A 21781-nucleotide genomic window follows, 5' to 3' on the forward strand; every position below is an offset into this window, starting at 1 on the left:
GATAGGAAGTGTCCGCATTCAGAACATGCGATCAGCGTGGGCGCGGTCACATGATTGCTTCGTGAGCATGTTCGCTAAGGAAGCGGCCGTCCGCAGGACACCCAATGTATGGACATTGTTTTGCGCATGCGTGTTGATGTTCTACGGACAGTGTTCAGGTCCTGAACTAATTAAAAGTGCGTCACATGTAAAACGAACAGTTACGGACAGCCGTTTGTTCTTAGCACAGTTTAACTTACTTGCGAACAATACAGACAGACATAGCGTCCCCAGCACACCTCCATTTTCGTTTATTTACGAACAATTCAGGACACCAGGAGTGTTCTTAGAACAATTTCAACTTGCTAGCGAACACTACGAACAGGCATAGTGTTCTTAAGGAAACCTCCATTTTTGTTTATTTACGAACATTTCAGGACAGTACGAGTGTTCTTAGAACAGTTTCAACTTGCATGAGAACATTAGGGACAGATATAGTGTCCTCAGGACACTTACATTTTCGTTTATTTATGAACATTTCCGAACAACACGCTGTCTGTGGACACCTAAATTGGTTTTAATACAAAGAACTGAAAGTAATTACAACACAATATAAAAAAGTAACTTTATTTGACATATATAAACAATTTATGACTGAGAAGGTCGGGCAGAAATGGAAACAAAAACAGGAGAATTAGGGATTTCAACATAATTGGGATCAGGTGAAGAAGGGATGGAAATGTCATCAAAACGTTTTGGTCCATGGAGAGGGTTTGGGGTTAAATGAGTGGGATATGGTGAGGGGGGACAAGTACAGGTGGGTCAATGGTATGTTGTTGGTAGTTTTAGGTGATCTTCCACAAAGTTCTTTAAATCGTTAAAATGTGCCATAAGTTGGTCCATTTTTTGGTTAATGTGTTCCAGTGTTATCCACCGCTTCTTTTTCTGTGGTAGTGGCAATTTTTGTATGGTCTGTAAAAAGAAAATGTATATGTTAAATGTATACAAAATAATATTTATTAATTGGTTTATATAGTAAAGTGTGTACCATTAGGTGCACTATCTTCTGACATTTCGTCTCGTGGGAAATGCTCCTCTAGCCACTCCAGAGAACTAGACATTTCTATGAGAAAACTAAAAAGTAATATATATTTTTTTAACTAATACAGAAGGTTTATAAATATATGAGTAAAATGAAGCACTTACTATTTCAGGAAAGTATGTGATGAGTAGTCTGTACGTCTGGTCTTGCTCTTAGTTGTGGAGTGTCTGTGAGGTAATTATGTTGGAAGCCACTTTATCTTCTTTTGGTATATTCCACTTTAGAACATATTGTATTTAAATGAATGGTTAGTGTGTTACATATATGGGTTACATTTCTTAAGTATTACTACATATACTTTGTATATACTTTGTATGTGTGCTGCTTTGTGAATTTGTTAAATGTTCCTATGTTATGATATCACAATTACACATACCCCCCCAGAGTTTTTAGGTGGTGGTACTGTTGTTCGAACATGTCCGCGGACAGTCAAATTCAGTAGAAAGGGTTCAGTATGTTCCATATTACATGTACATAAAGTCAAAGTTATTATTGTTAAGTTGTGCTACTAAAAAACTATGAAATTCAGTAAAAAAACTTTGTTAAAGGGACGTTATGGTTAAGTTGCGCTACTAAAAACCTATGAAATTCAGTAAAAAAACGTTGTTAAAGGGACATTATGGCTAAGTTGCGCTACTAAAAACCTATGAAATTCAGTAAAAAAACGTTGTTAAAGGGACGTTATGGTTAAGTTGCGCTACTAAAAACCTATCAGATTCAGTAAAAAAACTTTGTTAAAGGGCTGTTATGGTTCAAAGTAAAACCCCTGAAATTCGGCAATTATGGTAAGATAAGCAAACATAACTCGCGCCACCGTGCACTGCTAACACTAAAACCCAGGACATCAAAGATGACATCACAAATGTCATTGATGACATCACTGATGACATCACATGGCTGGCTCTCCCTTTTTTTCCTTTACTGACATATCTAAGCCACATAGTTTTCTTCAGTAACAGTCAGGAAGTAAAAATTGAAAAGGTACTATATTTGTGGACTTAGGGTCAAGCCATATCATATGAAACATATATATAGCGGAAGACACCGGCTTGAAAGAGAGCAATCCTTTCTGTGCATGAAGATAATCATTAGAGTTATCAGATTTTCTCATAGTTTTATTTTTATTACTATACCTTCCCTGTATATGCTCATATTTGTATACAGTTATGGTTGCTTATCTTACCATAACTGCCGAATTTCAGGGTTTTTTCAGTTTTACTTTGAACCATAACATCCCTTTAACAAAGTTTTTTTACTGAATCGGATAGGTTTTTAGTAGCGCAACTTAACCATAACATCCCTTTAACAAAGTTTTTTTACTGAATCTGATAGGTTTTTAGTAGCGCAACTTAACCATAACGTCCCTTTAACAAAGTTTTTTTACTGAATATATATATATATTTAATTTTTCTCCGCCACCCTCCATTACCTTTCCCTTACTTGTTCTAATCCCTATAAGACATTTGCCAAAGGAATGAGTTTATTTCACTCACCACTCGCATGTTTTCCTCTCTGGAACCTCAGGATCACTGCCCCTTCTTCTTCAGCCTCTTGCGGTCTTTTCATCCGATTGGCTGCCCGTGGGAATGAGAAGGGTTATGCTTGGAAAGGCGGGTTCCTTCAGACCCACTGCAGATTTTATGGACTTACACTATCATTGTCCGCGGGAAGCTTCTCAGTCTGCTCAGCCAGAATGGCGAAAGGACTTGTGATATTGCTGAAGGCCTAGAGTTACTTCGTGCCATTGGTCTATAGGTGTCTTAGAATGATATAATCAATAAACAATAATCGATGGCCAAAACCATCCTCACGCTACCAAGTGTACAGGAGGGCGGTGTTTCCACTGATGGGCCCATAGGTCAGTGCTCACCCTCTAGTACCTGTAAGACAAGATAGATGCACCACATGAGGAATGGGGGTGCAGGATTCACTTACTCCAACACGTCTCAATAATGAGGACTCAGTAGTTTGGCAAAGGGAAGTCCGTTTAATGACAAGTACATCAAACAGGGAAACAGTTGGAAATCAGCATCATGGCGATCGCCTGTCTCGCTCCAACTTCCTCGAGCTTCAGTTGAACAGCAACTTTTATACATAAAACTCATCATCACTGACGGCCACCTCTACAAATTCGCCATGCAATATAATTGGTTAGGAAAGGTAACTGAAGTATAGGTGCTATATCTATGTGTGGTAACAGGGCATGCGGATTGGATAACTCTTATCAGATGGGCGTCTACGCCCAACCCTCTACATCATGTGTGATTAGATGTCACTACAACTACGACGTCCCATTGGTTCTACTATCTATAGGACCCTAGATAACTTGGTCCATTGTGATTGGGCAGGTTACACCCCTAGACGTAAATCTCTATTTTAATTAGCAGCATGCAGACTGGACACCCAGATGCCTAGTGTCCCAAGATTCACCCTGCCTCCCTTTCATCAATCAGGGCTTTCGAGCTATGTGTCTATTAGTTGGCTGGGCATGGCCTCAAAGCTGTAGCCTCTCATCTGGAGAAGTTATGGCACCCTTGGATCTGGGTGACATCAGACGTTGGTAATTCTTCACACCTGACTGGTCACATGTCTGTTCACCGTGAATCTGCTTCAGTTTCTAGCTTTTCATGCATTTGATTCTTCTTTAGCCTCACCACCTGCCTGGGCCCCCCTTATCTTGACCTTCACGGGGCAGGCTGGAATGCTCTGAAGTTTTGATTCTCTAGCATTGCTGCGCTCCCCCTTTCCTTGGGTTGACCTTGAATTCCCAGGCATGAGCTGCTCTTTGTTGAGTTTCGATTCCGCTCTTCTTTCTGGCTTCAGCTGGAATATGAAACCTGGCCTAGTAGGCCTCTGGCCGCCTGGGCATACTTCTGTTTACAAAATGGAGTCGCACTTGTATAATGTGCCTTATTGAGGTAGATATATGGTTGGCGCTTGCCGCTCTATTCTTCTACTAAGCCATATCGTTCTCTTAGCTTCTTGCGTTTCAAGCCTATTTACACACGTTAACTGGTTGATTACTTCCATCTTGTCTCATAGAAACGTTTCCTTACGTTTTAACATTGTCTCTTTCCTGTGTCCATCACATCTATTTTCATAGCTGCTCGCACTGGCGTGCTATCCTTGAAAGCCGTTGTCGGTCATTCGCGAGTCTGTCCAGGCCCTTGTGTCATTTCCACTGGCCATCCATTATGGCTCTTTGGGTCTCTTTGTGGACCATCTGTAGGTACTCTTCATTTTGTCTTAGCTGCTGGTATGGTTGCCTAAGAGGGTATCGCGCAGCCCATGGCTGTCTGGTTACGGCTCTTCTGATGAACACTGGGCAGAGTCCCAGCACAGCTCTCTGTTGGTTAATTTGCTCCTCCTACATCACATAGAGTATGCTCCTGGTACCTCGAAATGGGGGTTAGGGGTGCAGGTCATGCCTGGGACCTCCTTTACAAGAGATAGATCCCAGGGTTTAAGACCCAGGACAAGTCTTGCAGTCCTATTCTGGATGAGTTGCAAAGAGCGGAGAGTAGAAGCAGGCAGATTTAGAAAGAGGCTTTTGCAGTAATCCAGCCTAGAGAGAACCAGGACCTGAGATACAGTGAACTTCTGGGGGAAGGAGAGGAAAGGCAGAATACCTCTGAGGAGGTGCAGAAGGAAGTTTGACTTTTTTGAGACTGCAGAGATGTGGGCAGAGAAGGAAAGCATGGAGTAAAAGATTACCCTGAGGTTCTTGGCCTTGCAAGTGGAGATAGGAGGAGGGCCAAGGCAGGCCGGCCAGAGAGTGACAGGAAAGGAGGGTGAAGGTGTGCCGATGAGGAGGATCTCCGTCTTGCTGGCATTCAGGCAGAGATTGTTGGTGGCACACCACTCCTGAATGGCAGACAGGCAATAGAAGATGAGAGAAGGAGAAGAGGTGGCTGAGGGAAGCCTGAAAATGAGTTGAGTGTCATCCGCATAGCACTAAAAATTGGAGCAGAGAGTAGCAATATGATGGGCGAGAGTTTCCAGGTATTGGTTGAAAAGCCAGGGAGAAAGGTTAGACCCTTGTGGGGGTTAGACCCTCAGACCAAACAAATAGATACCAAAATGAATCAGATAGCGCCTCCCCTCCTCACAAGGAGCAAATGAAATATAACCACGGATAAGCGTATGCCTCGTCTTATACCTCCCTTGAATGCTTCTTCAGAATCATCTGACCCAGCCGAACTAGTTGATCTATACAACTCCACCATGGCGCTAGCCTTCGAAGCCATTGCACCACTTAAAATGCGAAAAAGCAAACCAAAAGCCCATCTTAACATTTGGTTCATCCCCCAGTTAAAAACCATGCGTGCAGAAAAAAGAAAACTAGACGTTTTATGGAGAAACCTCCCGTCCAAAGAAAATAAACATAATCTGATTGAAATATCTAGCAAATACAAAGCTGAAATCTTATGGACTAAAAGAGAAATGTATAACGATAGGATCAACAAAGCCAGTTCCAGTACTAAGGAACTCTTTGTGATCCTAAGGGAACTGGAATCCCCTATAGCCCCTGAATATCCTTATATTAAGGATAAAGCATAGTGTGCCTATATACAAAATGCTCTGTAAAATAAAATTGTCACCCTCCAAAATAAAATTGCTGCCAAAAGACTTATCATCACCAAACCAGATTCACACCTTGAACCTGAAGAACACCACACGATTCACCCTCCTAAATTCAAATTCGCACTGTACTGCACAAATAATTAAAGAAGCCTCCAGAGACTTGGCTCCATTTATTAGTAAACTAATAAATGCATCATTTTGCACCGGTAGAGTCCCATCTAACTTAAAGGACGCCTGGGTCCTATCCCTGCTAAAGAAAGCTTCATTAGACCCAACTATCAGGACTTACTATGGGTCTATTACAACAGTCCCATTCCTCCTTAAAATTCTAGATACGGCGGCATACTTCCAGATCCAGCACTATCTCAAGACCAACAATCTCTTAGGACTAAGACAATCAGGCTTCAGACCACGTCATGGTACTGAAACGGCACTGATTGACTTGAAAATGCAAATTGACTTACTTAAGGACAAAAGGCAATGTGCCTTGCTCCTCTTATTAGACCTATCAGCCGCCTTCGATTTGGTGGACCACGCAATCCTTTGTAAGCACCTGTCCTCTGCGGCCAATTTCTCCCAAGAAGCCGCTGACTGGCTTCAATCCATTCTCAACAACAGGTCAATGTGGGTCTTCTCTCAGTCAGCAGCCGCTGATCCAACCCGATTACATGTGGAGTCCCCCAGGGCTCGTGTGTATCCGCAACTATGTACAACATATTCACAAAGCCACTATTTGACAAACTGGATAATCTGGGTATCATCTATACTAACTATGCAGATGATACCCAGATACTCTTACCCCTTTCGGATGGCGGCCCATGGCTTATGCCTGAATGACGATAAGACAGAAATCCTCATCCTAGGTGCCCCAGCCCATCTCAATAAACTCAATGTGCAATACACATCATTTTCTATAGATGGTACTACCATCAAAGTGGCTGAAGAGACCAAAACTCTAGGTTTTCACTTAGACCCTACTCTGAACATGGGTAAGCAAGTCAACGCCACAACCTCTGCAACAGCATACACATGTAAGTTGATACAGGCTTACAAACCCTACCTATCCACCAAGAGCTGTACTACCCTAGCGAGATCCTCAATATTATCGAAACTCGACTACTGTAATGCCCTTTATGCAGGAGCTAGCAAACAGACCACTAACAAACGTCAAATTTTACAAAACAATGCCCTGAGAACCGCTCTAAGAATTCCAAAGAGAGAACACATCTCTGAAGCTAGAAGAGAAACCTAATGGCTACCCATTAAGGACAGGATTAATTTCAAACTAGTTTCCATCACCCATAAATGTCTAAACAATGCTGCCCCACAGTACCTTCAAGACAAAATCATCAGAAAATCGTCATCTTGTCACACAAGGACGGCCCAATCCTGTTGCATTATAGTTCCCAGATTTAACCTGAAAAGAGCAGGTGGGAAGAGCTTTCCGGTCCAAGCCACCCCTGCACTGCCGAACAGACCTAAGCTTTAGGAAAAATACAAAACCTGGATTGCCTCAAATGACATCTGAATGCAACTATGTCGTTCAGCGATCTTAATTTGTAATATATTGTATTGTACTTTACCTGTAATTTCCCTGTACTGTAAATTATAATATCTTAACTGTAATTACCCTGCACTGTATATGTAACTGTATAGTCTTGTCGTGCCCAGATGGTGCGGGTGAGGAGTGCTTTATAAATAAATAAAACAAACAAACAAACATCGCAGGTAGAGCGGGAGATGGAGGAAAGGAAGGATGCAAGTTGGACCTGGGAGCGTCAATCACAGAGGAAAGAAGTCGGCCAGGCCAGAGCCTGATCAGTGATGCCCAGTTTGTCACAGAGATGGTTGAGCAGGGTGGCATGGTTGACCGTGTCAAAGGCAAAAGAGAGATCAAGAAGGATGAGACAGAAGGGATGTTGTAATCAAGGTTGGAGAGTAGGTTTTCATGGATGTTCAGGAGAACAGTTTCCGTGCTTCTGACAGCTCTAAAGCCAGATTGATGGTCATGGAGACAACCAACAAAATCGGAGAGGAGGTTAAGCTGCGCCATGGCCAGCTTTTCCAAGAGTTTACACAGAAGAGGTGTGATGGAGATTGGGCAATAGTTTGCCGGGAAAAAAGGGTCAGCTGTGGGTTTCTTGAGAAGAGGTTGCACAAGAAAGTGCTACGGGCGGGGGGAGATCCCCGATGCGAAGGAGAGGTTGCAGAAATCGTCCAGGGCAGGAGTAAGGGTGGAGGGCCAGAGTTCGCAGTAGGAGAAGGAAGAATGAGGGAGAGGCCGAGAGGGTTGACAGGATGTCCTGGGTTTTATAGATGAAGTGAAAGGCAAGGGCCGTGCAAAGGCCTGGGAGGCGACAGGATAGGTAGAGACTGCAGCAGGATTGGCCAGCTCCTTGCAGATTTTGAAGAGTTCGGCCTAGTTGTTAGATGCCGCAGAGACAAAGGCTTGAATGTGGGCTACTCTTCTTCGTATGGACAGAGAGTCGGTATTCCCTTTGGAGCAGGTGACAGGCCGGTTTGTCAGAGGATGAACAAGAAGGCCTCCATTTCCTCTCTGCCACCCTGCACTTACGTTTAAGGGCATGTGAAATGTGCACGATAACATGGACCGGGCTTCCAATGTTGGTGAATCAATGTGTGCATTCTTTCGCAAACACGCTATTCTATACCTGAATATTGCAAGACAGTCTCAGTAACATCTGTGGATTATGTTTCATTACGGTAAAAATAAGGTGCACTCATGTATACTGAGTTGTTTGTTCTCAGTCTTTCTCCAATGGTTTATGAATGGTGTGCCGCATGCTTGCCTATATTTATACCTGAAAGATTTGAGTTTGTTGCCACCATGCAGATTATTCTTCTGTAAATGTTCTTACTTATAGCAGTGTCATTGTTAAAACCCTGTCATCTTCAGATACTTTTCCAGCTGACAAATGTATCAATTAGTGAAATAATTGAACCAGGTTTGTATCCTGGAGAAAATTGTCCTATTCTGTTCCTTTGTACAGTTAGGAGCATAATGGCCAAATAAGTGGCATGCATATCCAACTTTCCTTTATTAGGTAGTTTGCATGCATTGCTTTTGTACAAGTAAAGTTTGTGTTTGATGCCACCATGCATTATATTTACGGAAATATAACTTTTAGTGTCACCTATATTTATTATTATATAGCGCCGTAGTGGTAAAATGGCTGTTTGCCCATCTGGCACATTCCTAATGGACAGATTAGGTAAATGTAAACCACATTTTTTTATAATTCATTTGCCCTACAGTCAAATGCAATTAAGCTACTGTTAATACATTTAAATTAAGAAGCCAATTAATCCAAATACTTATTAATCAATATTTATTTAATCTTATTTCTCCATTACGTTAGCAACATTTCGAAACATGGATCATAAAAAAGCAGCTTATGTCGGGTTTACGCAAAACAGAGAAACAACGACAAATTAACAGAAAATGAACCAAATATTGAACTGCTATTTTGCAGGCACCCTTTGTGCTTCCTCCTGCACATCCTCTTACTTTAAATGTCCCATTAGCATCAGCCTCCTGAGTTCAGGGGATCGTATTTCACAGATTTCTCCTTGCCATCTTATATGCATATAAAGCTAAAGAGGGCAGCCTCTGCATATGAGGGACATCTGTCTCTCTCCCGATTGGACACGCTCTTGCTTTGAGATCTATTAAGAGCTATTGACTTATTGTGCCAAATGTAGTCAAGCCTCACCCGCTACGGAGAGTGCCTTACACCCCCCATTCCACAAGCATTTCTCTTTACCCGGAGAGGCTTCAATCACACTTACACTGACCTCAATTTATAATTAGCAGAAAATACCAGACATGCTTTTAAACAATAAGTTCAAAATATCAAACGCCCAATACCTTCAAGCTGACGCCCCCAATTCAGCTCATAAGGCGCTACCAGGTGTATATGGTGCAATCTCAATGTCACCTGGCCTAGTAAGATCGTTGTCCCTCTGTTCCCCCTCCCTTGCCTTGTCGCGCTTTGAAACACTTGTGTATAGGCGCGTTATAAATGCCATATCATATCATATCGTATCTGCAGGGAGACCTGCTATTTGACACATTATTTATTTTGCAACACCTCCAGGACATGATAGTTTGAACCACTCTAGATTTCGCTGCCATAGAAATCATGGAACAGACCTACTCCTTGTATACCTCCAGGCACTTGTCCAATCAGAATGCCCCAAGCTAAAAATAGAAAAGTAAAAAGCCCTTTAAACCTTAATGATGCCCTTTCCGCTGTCTTCTTAAAAGGATTGACAGAAGCATTGCTTTTTCAGAAGAGTAAGCTCAGATAAAAATGAGACTGCCCCGTCATCTCTACATTCATTTAAAAATTAGCTACAAAGTTTCACCCTTTTCCCAAGCGTCATATTATTTTAAAATCCTGTTTAATTTCAAACTATAGTTCCCAAAATAGTCATTTGTGTTTAGCAGGCCCTGTTGGAGACCTGCAGGGGGTAAGACCAAAACAGCTGTGTCTTCCATAAAGAAGCATGCTATAAAAATCTACCCTAAGAGAAGTAGGAGGATAGCACTGGGGCAATCGCGCTGGTCTTGGAAGCAAGACCATGGCTCACCATTTTTTTTGTATTTTTTCTTTGTTTTTTAAATGGCTGCCGCGCCACAACTTATAACCAACATCATGGGTCATGGCTTACGTATGAGTATTCTGTCTCAACATTCTAACGTGTTTCTTTCTCTCTCCTAGTTTGAAACAGAACATTCTACCCCCGTTGAGTGTAATGTTCTAATAGAAATAATTTCCCCACTATCTCTGGCCATCACCAGCTGGTAACGTCTCTTGGTCCTTAATAACTTGGACTGTCCCCAGAATGCAGAATTATTTAAGCAATAAACCATGAGGTGGGGGACTTCCCCCTAACATGTGCCCGGTGACATTACCAGGAGAGGTTGTGGCTATTAGCAGCCAGGCAAGCTTTCCAGGTTGACAATAGTTCTTTTTCAAATTCTTAAAAGGCGCAGAAGCCGTTTCCTAGTTTCTAAAAGAAATATTCAATTCAAAATGATGCCATGGAAAAGAGAGAAATGAACGACTCCTAGTCCCTTCTCCATTTCCATGATGGGCATCTGTGACAGAGCGAAGAGGAGGCCCAGCGGGGACGGGGGCGAGCACATCTTCTGGGGGATGCAGAGGTGGTGGGGGGTGAAAATCAGTGTAGCAGGTGACCGGGGTCAATATCAGCAGGATCCCAAGAGGGAAGATGGCACCACCCCATTCATCGGGGGTCACTGAACGCGGGCTGATCCAATAGTCTGAGAGGCCATGCCATGTCACCTCCCAGCAGCTAATGTACAGAAAAGCCTTTCACTGAACGGAAACACTCCATTCTGCTGGGTAGATCCACTGGAGATGAACCCCAGCTCAGAAACCTGTGACACATGTCAGCAGCAAAGGCACACAGTATAGGATTCCCATGCAGATGTTCACATGGGTTGGATTTGACATGGCAGGGTGTCATGCCAGAGCACGGGGACCGCCTCAGATGCCATCAGGCTCACCATGGAGATCCATGACTTGGAGGTTCCTTCAGGATGCCTGGAGGTTGGGGTTGTGGTCAGCATTGCGGCCCTGGCAGGAGTGCAGTTGTGTTTCCATAGAGGGCTATACTTGCTTAAGCAGAGATGGTGGCCCGCATGTACCAAGATGTCTGCTCATGTGTTGTTCCTGTTCTAGGATGGTTGCTGTCCGTGAACTGTTGTCTGTGTTCCCATCCTGCATGGATGTTGTGGGATACATTTACCAGCCCAACAGAAATCCTTGCATCACATAACTGCATTTTAGCGGAAGTACTAGAAAGTACTGTTTGCTGTCTCTGCTCACTGCCTGAGGTTCTGCCTGAGTTTCTGCAGCTACCGCTAGCGTTTCACTGACTGCGCTCTCCTGGGACTCGACCAGCTTCTTCGGCTGGAGGAATCATTTTGCAGTGACACTCGTTTGTGCCTACTGCTTTAAGAAAAGCTTCTGGCTGCACTTGATCCCGCCTCCTCATCTTGTGGTTGGGCGGCATAAATATTGCCGCTCTTGCGCAATCGCGCGCGCACCGCGGAAGTACTAGAAAGTACTGTTTGCTGTCTCTGCTCACTGCCTGAGGTTCTGCCTGAGTTTCTGCAGCTACCGCTAGCGTTTCACTGACTGCGCTCTCCTGGGACTCGACCAGCTTCTTCGGCTGGAGGAATCATTTTGCAGTGACACTCGTTTGTGCCTACTGCTTTAAGAAAAGTAAGCCTAAGCAACTTTATTCAAACTAACTTAAGACACGGAAAGACAGAAAGACATTGTAATATACGGAAAGACACGGAGTTCTACCTTGCCTGTACCTCACCATTTGTAATTCTATCTCATATAGTGTCCTTTCTTTGTGTCTCTAGGCTTCTGGCTGCACTTGATCCCGCCTCCTCATCTTGTGGTTGGGCGGCATAAATATTGCCGCTCTTGCGCAATCGCGCGCGCACCGCGGAAGTACTAGAAAGTACTGTTTGCTGTCTCTGCTCACTGCCTGAGGTTCTGCCTGAGTTTCTGCAGCTACCGCTAGCGTTTCACTGACTGCGCTCTCCTGGGACTCGACCAGCTTCTTCGGCTGGAGGAATCATTTTGCAGTGACACTTGTTTGTGCCTACTGCTTTAAGAAAAGTAAGCCTAAGCAACTTTATTCAAACTAACTTAAGACACGGAAAGACAGAAAGACATTGTAATATACGGAAAGACACGGAGTTCTACCTTGCCTGTACCTCACCATTTGTAATTCTATCTCATATAGTGTCCTTTCTTTGTGTCTCTAGGCTTCTGGCTACACTTGATCCCGCCTCCTCATCTTGTGGTTGGGCGGCATAAATATTACCGCTCTTGCGCAATCGCGCGCGCACCGCGGAAGTACTAGAAAGTACTGTTTGCTGTTCGCGGTATGCGGCTAAGCGGGGGTGCATTTCTAACTTGGCTTAATTCTTGGGAATCACTATAAGTAAGTCGGCTCCTCTATTTTTTTAAGCCAAAAGAGATCGGTGAAAAACAACCTCATTACTGCGGGTGTATTAAATTCTCACTCCACAAACATGAGAAACTTATACACACTAAGCACAGGAATGCCACTGCTTCCTAACGTTTGGAGACTAGAACACGAACATGCTAAAACTAAAACGAGTGAAACCTCCACCAACACCAATACTGCTCCTAGCACTGCTCTCGCATGCTCTACACCTAGATTAGTACATGGGAGCCGAAGGTGTGTCAGCAAGAGGGCCTCTGTTGGTAACGCATCAGATATTCGATCTTTTTGCTTTCCTGCTGTTCCCTCCAGCATTGGTCCTGCTCTCCAAACTTCCATACCGATTGGCGACACTATTAGCTGTTTGCCCAATGACAAAGTCATCGATGGTTATGATGAAGATGCTGTGATAGAAATAACTGGATGTGACATCTCCCTTTCAGACAGCACTGTTTTGAGAGAGGTATCTAGATCTCACACCAACGCTGTGTTGGGTAGTTGTTCTTCTCCCCCCCATAATGACGTGTTAATGACAATTGACTTAGTTAACCCTAAAAGTGATACCTCTAATCATGTGTTAGAAGAAAAACTATCCTTTTCACCAAATATCTCTGCAATCACTTACCAGAATCAATGTGTGTCATCCTCGTCATTCATAAATCCTACACCGCGCAGGCAAACAGAATCACAAAGTCACCCAGTGCAAGAGGGCGTGTCTAGGGCTGTTATCATATCATTCGAAGCTATGCAAACGACAATGAACATCTTACTTAAATTATTTGACACTTTGAATGATAAGATAAAGACCCAAACTGACTTACTTAATTTAGTGGTATCTTGGCAAACCAAACATGATGCTACACTTGTAAAACAGGAGGTTGTAACAACCTCTGATTCAAAAGCAATAAAATACCCGACAATGGCTGCTTCGGCTGCATCATCTGTTTCTGAAGGGAATGATAATTTTTGCCCTGACACTGGTTTATGGACTCCAGTACTCCCTTGCTTTCCTAACATCATTGTTGACCAAGGTACCAATGCCACATCAGACTTGGCCGCACTGGACAAACAAAGGATTAAGACTCCTCCTAATACAGTAGTTAACGACGTTTACACTATCTTTTCCAAAAAGAAACATCTGTTAAAGCAATTAAGCCCTAAACAGGCAGTAAACAGAGCGACAAAAAAATCTAAAAACATCAAGAGCTCCAAACAGCCAATTACAGCTGCCTCTAAACAGTTTATTAAACAACTTACAGTTACTAATAAGAGTGTTCAGGCAGCTTCTTCAGCTGTAGCCAAAAAATATCAGTTACTAGCTCAAACTCGTAAACAACAATCTATTGCTACCTCACTTCTTAAACAGAAAGCAACCCACTACGAGCCTCTTGATGACTTGATTAAGGCAGTAGATTCCCATGCTAGCTCGCACAAAGACATTACATCAAAAGCTGCCCCAGTGTTCCCAACAGGTGAACAGTTGAGTCACCTGGCAAATAACTCAACGATTAATGCTGCAACTCGCCGTGATGAGATTAGGAAAGCTGTTGATGCTTATATGGCCCTATGTCCAGCTCAAAGAAACCTTACAACTCCTGCATCCACAAACTCACCCCTCTCGTCCGTAACATCTTGTGAGCTCCAAGTTATGAGTGATCGATCAGACAAGGGTGATGTTGGTAAATTCATAAATACTGATGCCATAAATACCAAATCCCCTTGTTCTAGTGCTCACATGGATGATCAGTCGTCCGCTTCTAATTGTAAAGGTAAACTTGAATCGGAGATAGCCCAATTGGTTAAAGCACTTCTGCCTACCAAAAAGAATGGTGAAACAAGCAACAAGACAAGCTCTCGATACTATCGAATCACAACACGTCTATTCTTCAAGAAAAACCACAACCAAAACCTAGCCACCCCAATCTAGGATCACTGGTATTGAGTTGTCGTCCAAATCCACACCCCCAATACACACTAAACCGCCAATCCATTCTAGAAATATTCTTTGATATAGACTCTTTGAACGATGTCATTAGTTCTGACATTGAACAAGTTGAATTCATAATGCCCAAACAACAGAGTATAGTCAGACTATGGTTTCGATCCAGAGTAATCAAAAATCTCGTTTGGCAGGCAAGAGAGGTCCTCTTTTCCATGGGCTTCCTGGTAATGTGTGAATCGCAAAGAGAGTCCGAGTATGGTCCTTCTGCTCAAGATAATGTCAAAAAGAATGTTACTTGGAGTAGTGATGTTGACAATCATGATTTGAACCGTGCTATAAGTCAGAATTGTAAATGCCTTTGCAAAATCAATGAAAGTTAACTAGAGCAAGAGAACGTGAAAATTGTTATATCTCTTGTTTCATGGAACACACGTGGTTTTGGTCATCTATTGGGAAACAATAATAAATCACTTTTGGAGTTTGATATTGTAATGTTACAAGAAACCTGGATTACGAAACAAATTTTATGGGATAACCATGAACTTCACTCCACGTTAGCCCTGAAAAATCAAAGAGGCCGTCCCATGTGTGGCCTGCTGACTGCAACTAAAATCAGTGTAAACATATCCATCATACACAAATACTCTCCCAACTTTTTCTCTCAACTAACGATTGTGTCTATTAATTCCGTTTTGTATGCTCTGGTTAACCTTTATTGGAATCCTCTTAAAACTGATGACTCAGAATTTGTTCTTGCTGTATCAACATTGTTGGACTATTTAACTGTTGTACCTAAAATATCACATATTATTGTAGCAGGTGATTTAAACCTTCACTGTGTCACAAAATTGCAAGTATCTGAGCAAAATCGGAGAATCCTATGGGCTCACCTTATGAAGTCAAGAGGCTTCCTGATGATGAATGGGTCAGGGCCGAGTGATCAACCTCCACAAAACACATGGTCTCAAAGAGATAGCAGTGGAATCATTGACTATATCTATGTTAACAATTCACTATCCTTGCTCTCACCTGAATTCAAAATTAATCAAACTCAAAATAGCGATCACAACCTGCTATGTTTGCAATGGAAGATACCTCATTGACAATTATCGATTAGTGAAATAAAATGGGATCATCCTATAATGATAAATAATGGTGCCAATAGAGTACGATGGACTCCCGACACCATTACGCAATTTGGTATGTTGTTGGAATCTGCCTTTGACAGCACTCATAGTAGTACCGTGCCAAGTTCAGTATATTATGACATTTTACAAAAAATGACTCAATCCTACAACAAGCCGAGACTCTATAAGACGCGTTCCCATGTGTTTGATTGTAAAATTAAGGACAAGAAAACTTCCCTTAGAAAAGCAAAGCGAGAAGCTATGCTTCTACCTCCTTGTGATCGTTTTCCAAAACTTAAACAGTTAAAAACAAATTATAAAAATTGGATTCGGCACCATAAAGCTCAAATGCTACAAAAAGACGGAGAGCACATGTTGGAACTCATAAAAAACAAGAACACATCGTGTACATGGAAAGCCATAAATAATTCATCTCTAACCTCACAACAGTGTAAACAAATTCAACAGGTCTCTGAATCCACATGGGTCGAATATTTTCAGAGAATTCTTGCGTCTCCTAATCATGATACCCCAGTTTCCACCAAAACTAAGGGCAATCCGTTCTTTCTTAAAATAGAGAAATCTGACATTCTGTATTATATTCAAACAACTAGCGCTTCAAGAGCTCCAGGGCCTGATGGGTTGTCCAATTACATCTTCAAACAAAACCCAGAATTGTGGTCTGATATTTTATTCTCTTTATTTCAGCAAATTAACTATTCCCAAATATTACCGAGTTCCTGGAAACATTCCATCATAGTTCCATTGTATAAAAAAGGCAATCGAGAGAAACCTGAAAGTTATAGACCCATTGCGCTGCTTGATGCGCCAGGCAAAATATATACCAGGATCGTTCTAAAAGAATTGAACACATGGATGAACCTAGTTAACATGCGTGACCCTTTTCAAACTGGGTTTGTCTCAGGTCTTGGCACGACTCCGAACATGCTCGTCCTCAATCTACTAAGAACTAAATATATCAATTGTAACCAAAATCTTTTTATGGCATTTGTCGACTTTCGTGGTGCTTTCGATTCTGTTGATAGAAGTCTGTTATTTTCTAAACTTAGAAGGTATGGTTGTCCTTATTCACTATTACGAATTATTGAAGAACTTCACTCGGACACATCGATTCAGATTAGATTATCTACAGAAGGACTATTGTCCAGGAGAGTTAAATCAGAAAGAGGGGTTAAACAAGGATGTATCTTAGCCTCAACGCTCTTCAATCTGTTCCTTTTAGATCTTGGCACAGACTTTGAGGAAATAGAAAGTGATGCACCTAAACTAGGATCCCAAAGAATCAAATGGATCCTCTATGCCGATGACTTAGTAATGATATCTCAAACTCCCAGAGGCCTCCAGAACCTGATTCAATGTCTTGAAAAATACAGTAGAGTGAACAATTTGGTTATCAACACAGAAAAAACGCAAGTGGTGATTTGTCAAAAAAACAATTCTAAGGTAAAATTCAAACAATGCAAATGGATACTAAATAATGAAAACCTCTGCTTAGTTAATACTTATAAATACCTAGGCCTACACTTTGCTGGAAGACCGGTGCCTTTGTTACAGCCGTCCATCCTAATAGCAAAAATTCAATCTTTAGCTTCACAAGCTTCCATTATCCTGCAAAAATATGGGAAATTCACAACTAAACATGTGTTGCTTTTTTATAAACAAAAAGTAATTCCCATAATAGCTTATGGGGCTGATTCCCAACCACCACATCCAAGAAAATATTGGGATAAGCATGAAGGCACATTTTGGAAATCGGTTCTCAAATTACCCACCTGCACACCAACGGCATTGTTGAGACTACAAATTGGCTCTAATTCGATCTATTGTCATGTCCTATGGAAAATGTGTTGTTTTTTCAGAAAATGTCTGATAGGTGTCTCCCAGCAAAATGTGATGAACACTATTGCGTACTACTTGTTAACTTCTGCTGACAGATTTCCAAAAGCTTGGCTCCAACATGTGATTAACATACTTACCGAAGCTAATATTTCTTTGCAAATGCTAATCTCAAATCCAACTAAAGCGAAGAAAACACTGTTCTTATATGACTGGATTCTGACCCAAGATCTGTGTAAAAATTTAGTTGATTTCTCTTGGACTACCTTTTATCCCAAAAAACTGGGTACAATGGAAAAATATTTACAAAAATGTCCTTCACATTTTGCACGAGCCCAGTTGTTAAGAATACGCTTAAATCTTTACCCCACACATGAAATCTTGTCCAGACGTGATAAGGTCCAAATGCAAAGTAAACGCTGTCGGTTTTGTAATGATAATAACTGTATTGAAACCCTTAAACATCTAGTAGTGTCATGTTCTGCATTAGAGACTCTACGGCAAATCTACTTTAAAAACTTTTTGCAGTTCTATTGCTTTCGCACTGAAGAAGAAATTTGGGGCTTAGTAATTAATAGTGAACGCCCAGCAATTTTAATTGCTTTAGTTAAATTTATATCTACTATCTTCCATTAACATGGAAGTGTTGTAAGTACAATGAGGTGTAAGATATTCTTCATTGTTCATATGTTGAAGATGAAATGTACTGAATTTTTTAGTTGTTATGTATTGAATGACTTAGAATAACTTTCTCTTTTGTGCTTTTTTGTTCTTTCTTAATTTTTACTTTCTTTTTCAACGTTGTTTTATATTAAATATTTGAAAGGTTGATTCTCAGCCAAACAAATAAAAAAAAATAAAAAAAAAAATAAAAAGTTATAGAAATCATGGCTGCGCTGTGTCTGCTGAGCACATATGGGGCAAGATGGAGCACAGACACCCCGAGAATGGCTGCATTTATTTTCTTCATGTGCAACCAAAGACATGGATTCCGAGGCAGAATGGCTGAGCGCTGCTATGCTGCCATCTCAAAATTTCAAACTGAAAAAGAAAATGTTCTTTATTTAAAATGACCTTGCAGTTGTCCTATTTCCATCTTTCAACATTACCCAGTTTGGTTCCAGTAATACACAGCCATGCCCATCTATATCCAGGATGAACACCATCATATGAGGGCCATTCCTCCCTGAAAGGCATTGTTGTGTCAAGGAAAATCTGTGAAGAGCAGAGAAAGTCATTTACGTCCATACAGCAAGGGTTTATTTTTGCAACAAATTAACACAGGCAAAGCTCTTCAAAAGAAGCTTTCTCTCTCCCTTTGCTTGGTGTTAGTTTCAAAGAATCCATTTTTTGAACCTATCCCTGTGTGTAGAAATTGACCAGAGCTCTGTAAGCTTTCAGACAGCAAAATGCGAGGAAATTCACATTTTGTTAAATGGATATAAGAATAAAATGAACCTGTGTTACTTTACCTTGCAGAGAAATTGAATGATATTATGTAAGCTAAATGGGAAAGAATACTGTAAAATGCCCAGAAACACAACTGTACATTTGGGGAAGAAAAGCTGCAACAATATAGGTATATCTAACTGTGTATTTTATTTTCTTTACAAAAAGGATTTCAACAGTCTAGCTGAGGCAGGCATTCCTGTTACACCAGTTTGGCTTAAAGGCCATATTTTGCACCTCCCCATGATTTTGATACTGCCAGGGCAGGGGCCCTGTTCTATGGACTGTTAGGTGTGATAATTACAGGGTGTCTCAGACTACATGGCAGAGATGCTCCCAACAACAAAGGAGGAAGCCAACCCATGTGTTTGCCTCATAAGTGTGAAATCTCCTACATTCAAATTGAAGTACTTCAAAGGAGAAGCCATGGCACCCTCTGTGCAAGGTTGACCAGTGAAAGACATTTGGCTGGGGGGTTGGAAAGACTGCCCACTTTGGGGAACAAAGCCATCCCATTTGATTTAAGAGACTTTTTGTATTAAGACATTTATTTCAGTAACATGAGCATGCAGTAATGTGAAATTATGATTTTTTTTAAATGTAATTTTTGCACAATTAAAATGAGACTATGCGGGTTATCCTAGCATGTGGGGGACATGAATGGCATTAAAGAGGCAATTCTGAGGAAAGTGTACAAGACACAAATGTAAAATGTAATGGAAATATGCCCGACATTGATAGGCTTGTGTCAAGCTATTTGTAGATTTTTAGGAGAAATGTTTTCTATAGAAATGGCGAAATATTGCCACAGGGACAAAACCGCATAGTACAAACTTGGATTTGGAATGGCATACTCCTTGTAAAATATGGGGTCTGCCCATCTGATTTTCATGAGGATAACAATTGTAAATATAAGGGTTTTGTTTCATAACTGATTTTGGCAAAAGTATCTGTGGTATAAAAAAGTACCTCATAAAACACACACCCAAAAACTGATTTCACTTCCCTGGGTCCAATCTGCTTACAGGAGGTGGCGACATCCACACTCTGACCTATTCTATCTTAGAGGTATGTCCCGGGTTATGTCCTCCCACATAGTAAAAATACTCTGATGTCATCCTGCCTATATAAGGAGGAGGCATGTGGAGATGCAGGACATTCAAAAATCCAACACTCAACATCCAGAGGTCCAGACATTCAACATTCACCCTGCAGGACTCCGGACTCCAGATCCAGGCAGAACCTCCTATCCAGGCAGAACCTCCTAAGCAGGCAGAACCAGTTTCCAGAATTAAACCCTATAAAAATTGCAATCATTCAGGGAAAAAGGGGGAAAGGCTGCTGACCCTTAGGGAGAATCCAGTGACCAGACCTGTCCTTGCCCAGCTGATGTACCCCGCTGTCCACTGTGACCAGACCCCGGCTGCCCCGCTGTTCCCTTAAAGGATTGCCTGCCGCTGTGCAGAGACCCGATCCTTGTTCCACTGTCCAGAGACCCAGTTCGCTGTCCAAACAGCCCAATTCAGGTGCCTTTTGTAAGTACCCCTCCCCAATATCAAAAAGCTGCATACACCATTCTGTTACCTGGCATTATGTCCAATCCTATAAGAAATCCTATAAGTACCCTAGTAACTTCTTAAATTGTCAGAATCCTCTCTGTATCCTGTCCTTAGAACAATCTGTGTTAGTCTCCATGTGTAGCGTAATGCTTTCCAAATCATTTCAGCCCGTTATGTAAGTCCTTAATAGCATTTTGAATAAATTAATTAATTTCCCATAGAGAGGAACGCGGCGTGAATAGGTTAACCTTGCAAATCAACCACCTTACATTCTGTGTCTTTCTTTAATAATATAGCAACTAAAATATAGTTGCAGTAAAACAAATCATTTTGCTAACAAAACTGAGTTTGCCCGTGAAAGTGTTTCCCTTTTAAAATTCCGATTATTCCTTTCCATTTAAGAATCCCACACTGTCAACCATAAAGAGTCACCCTTTCACTTTAGTATCATACCTGTTATGTGGCTTTGTACCTCATCAGCAAAACCGATTTTTGATTCCGTCTGTTCAGCTCATTTCTGAAGTTGTTTGCTTATTTTCAACCCGTGAAAACTAAGAAATTGCAAAGAAATTGCAATTTTGCCACGTGTGATATTTGCTGCACTGTTTTTCCTTCCCAAAGTCGATTTTGTAATCTGTATGCCTGTTGTTTAGTGCCTTGCCTTGTAGCCTGTAAGTTTTCTTGCTTCTTTGGTACAGCCCCACCTGTCTTATCCATGCAACCGCACATGTGAAATAACTTTTCAGTAATTCCAAGTGCCATTTTGCTAATTTTTCGAGGGTTCAATCTGATTTTGACCTCCCATTCAGGGGTGGTAGGTCGGATTTCCAATCTAATTATTGCCTATTATACCTGAATCCTTGCTACTCCTCTCCACCCACACAAAACTTGGTTAACAGGGGTTTGAGGGAGTGTTGCAGTAGGAATGCCTAATAGTTGTGCCATTTAAAAGTATTACCTAAAAGTAATCTTGCTTTCATTCATTTTGCATTGATGTGTCTGATGTTAGAAGGTTAAATTGAAGGTATCCTATCATTGTGCTGTGTAATTATCACCACACTGGTGATTGAGGCCCTATATTGAATGTGCTTGATTTTCAGTTGAATTAAAATAAATAAATATTTCATTATTACACACCGGC

Source organism: Ambystoma mexicanum, chromosome 1q, assembly GCF_040938575.1.
Source record: "Ambystoma mexicanum isolate Mex_15411 chromosome 1q, UKY_AmexF1_1, whole genome shotgun sequence".
Lineage (NCBI taxonomy): Eukaryota > Metazoa > Chordata > Amphibia > Caudata > Ambystomatidae > Ambystoma > Ambystoma mexicanum.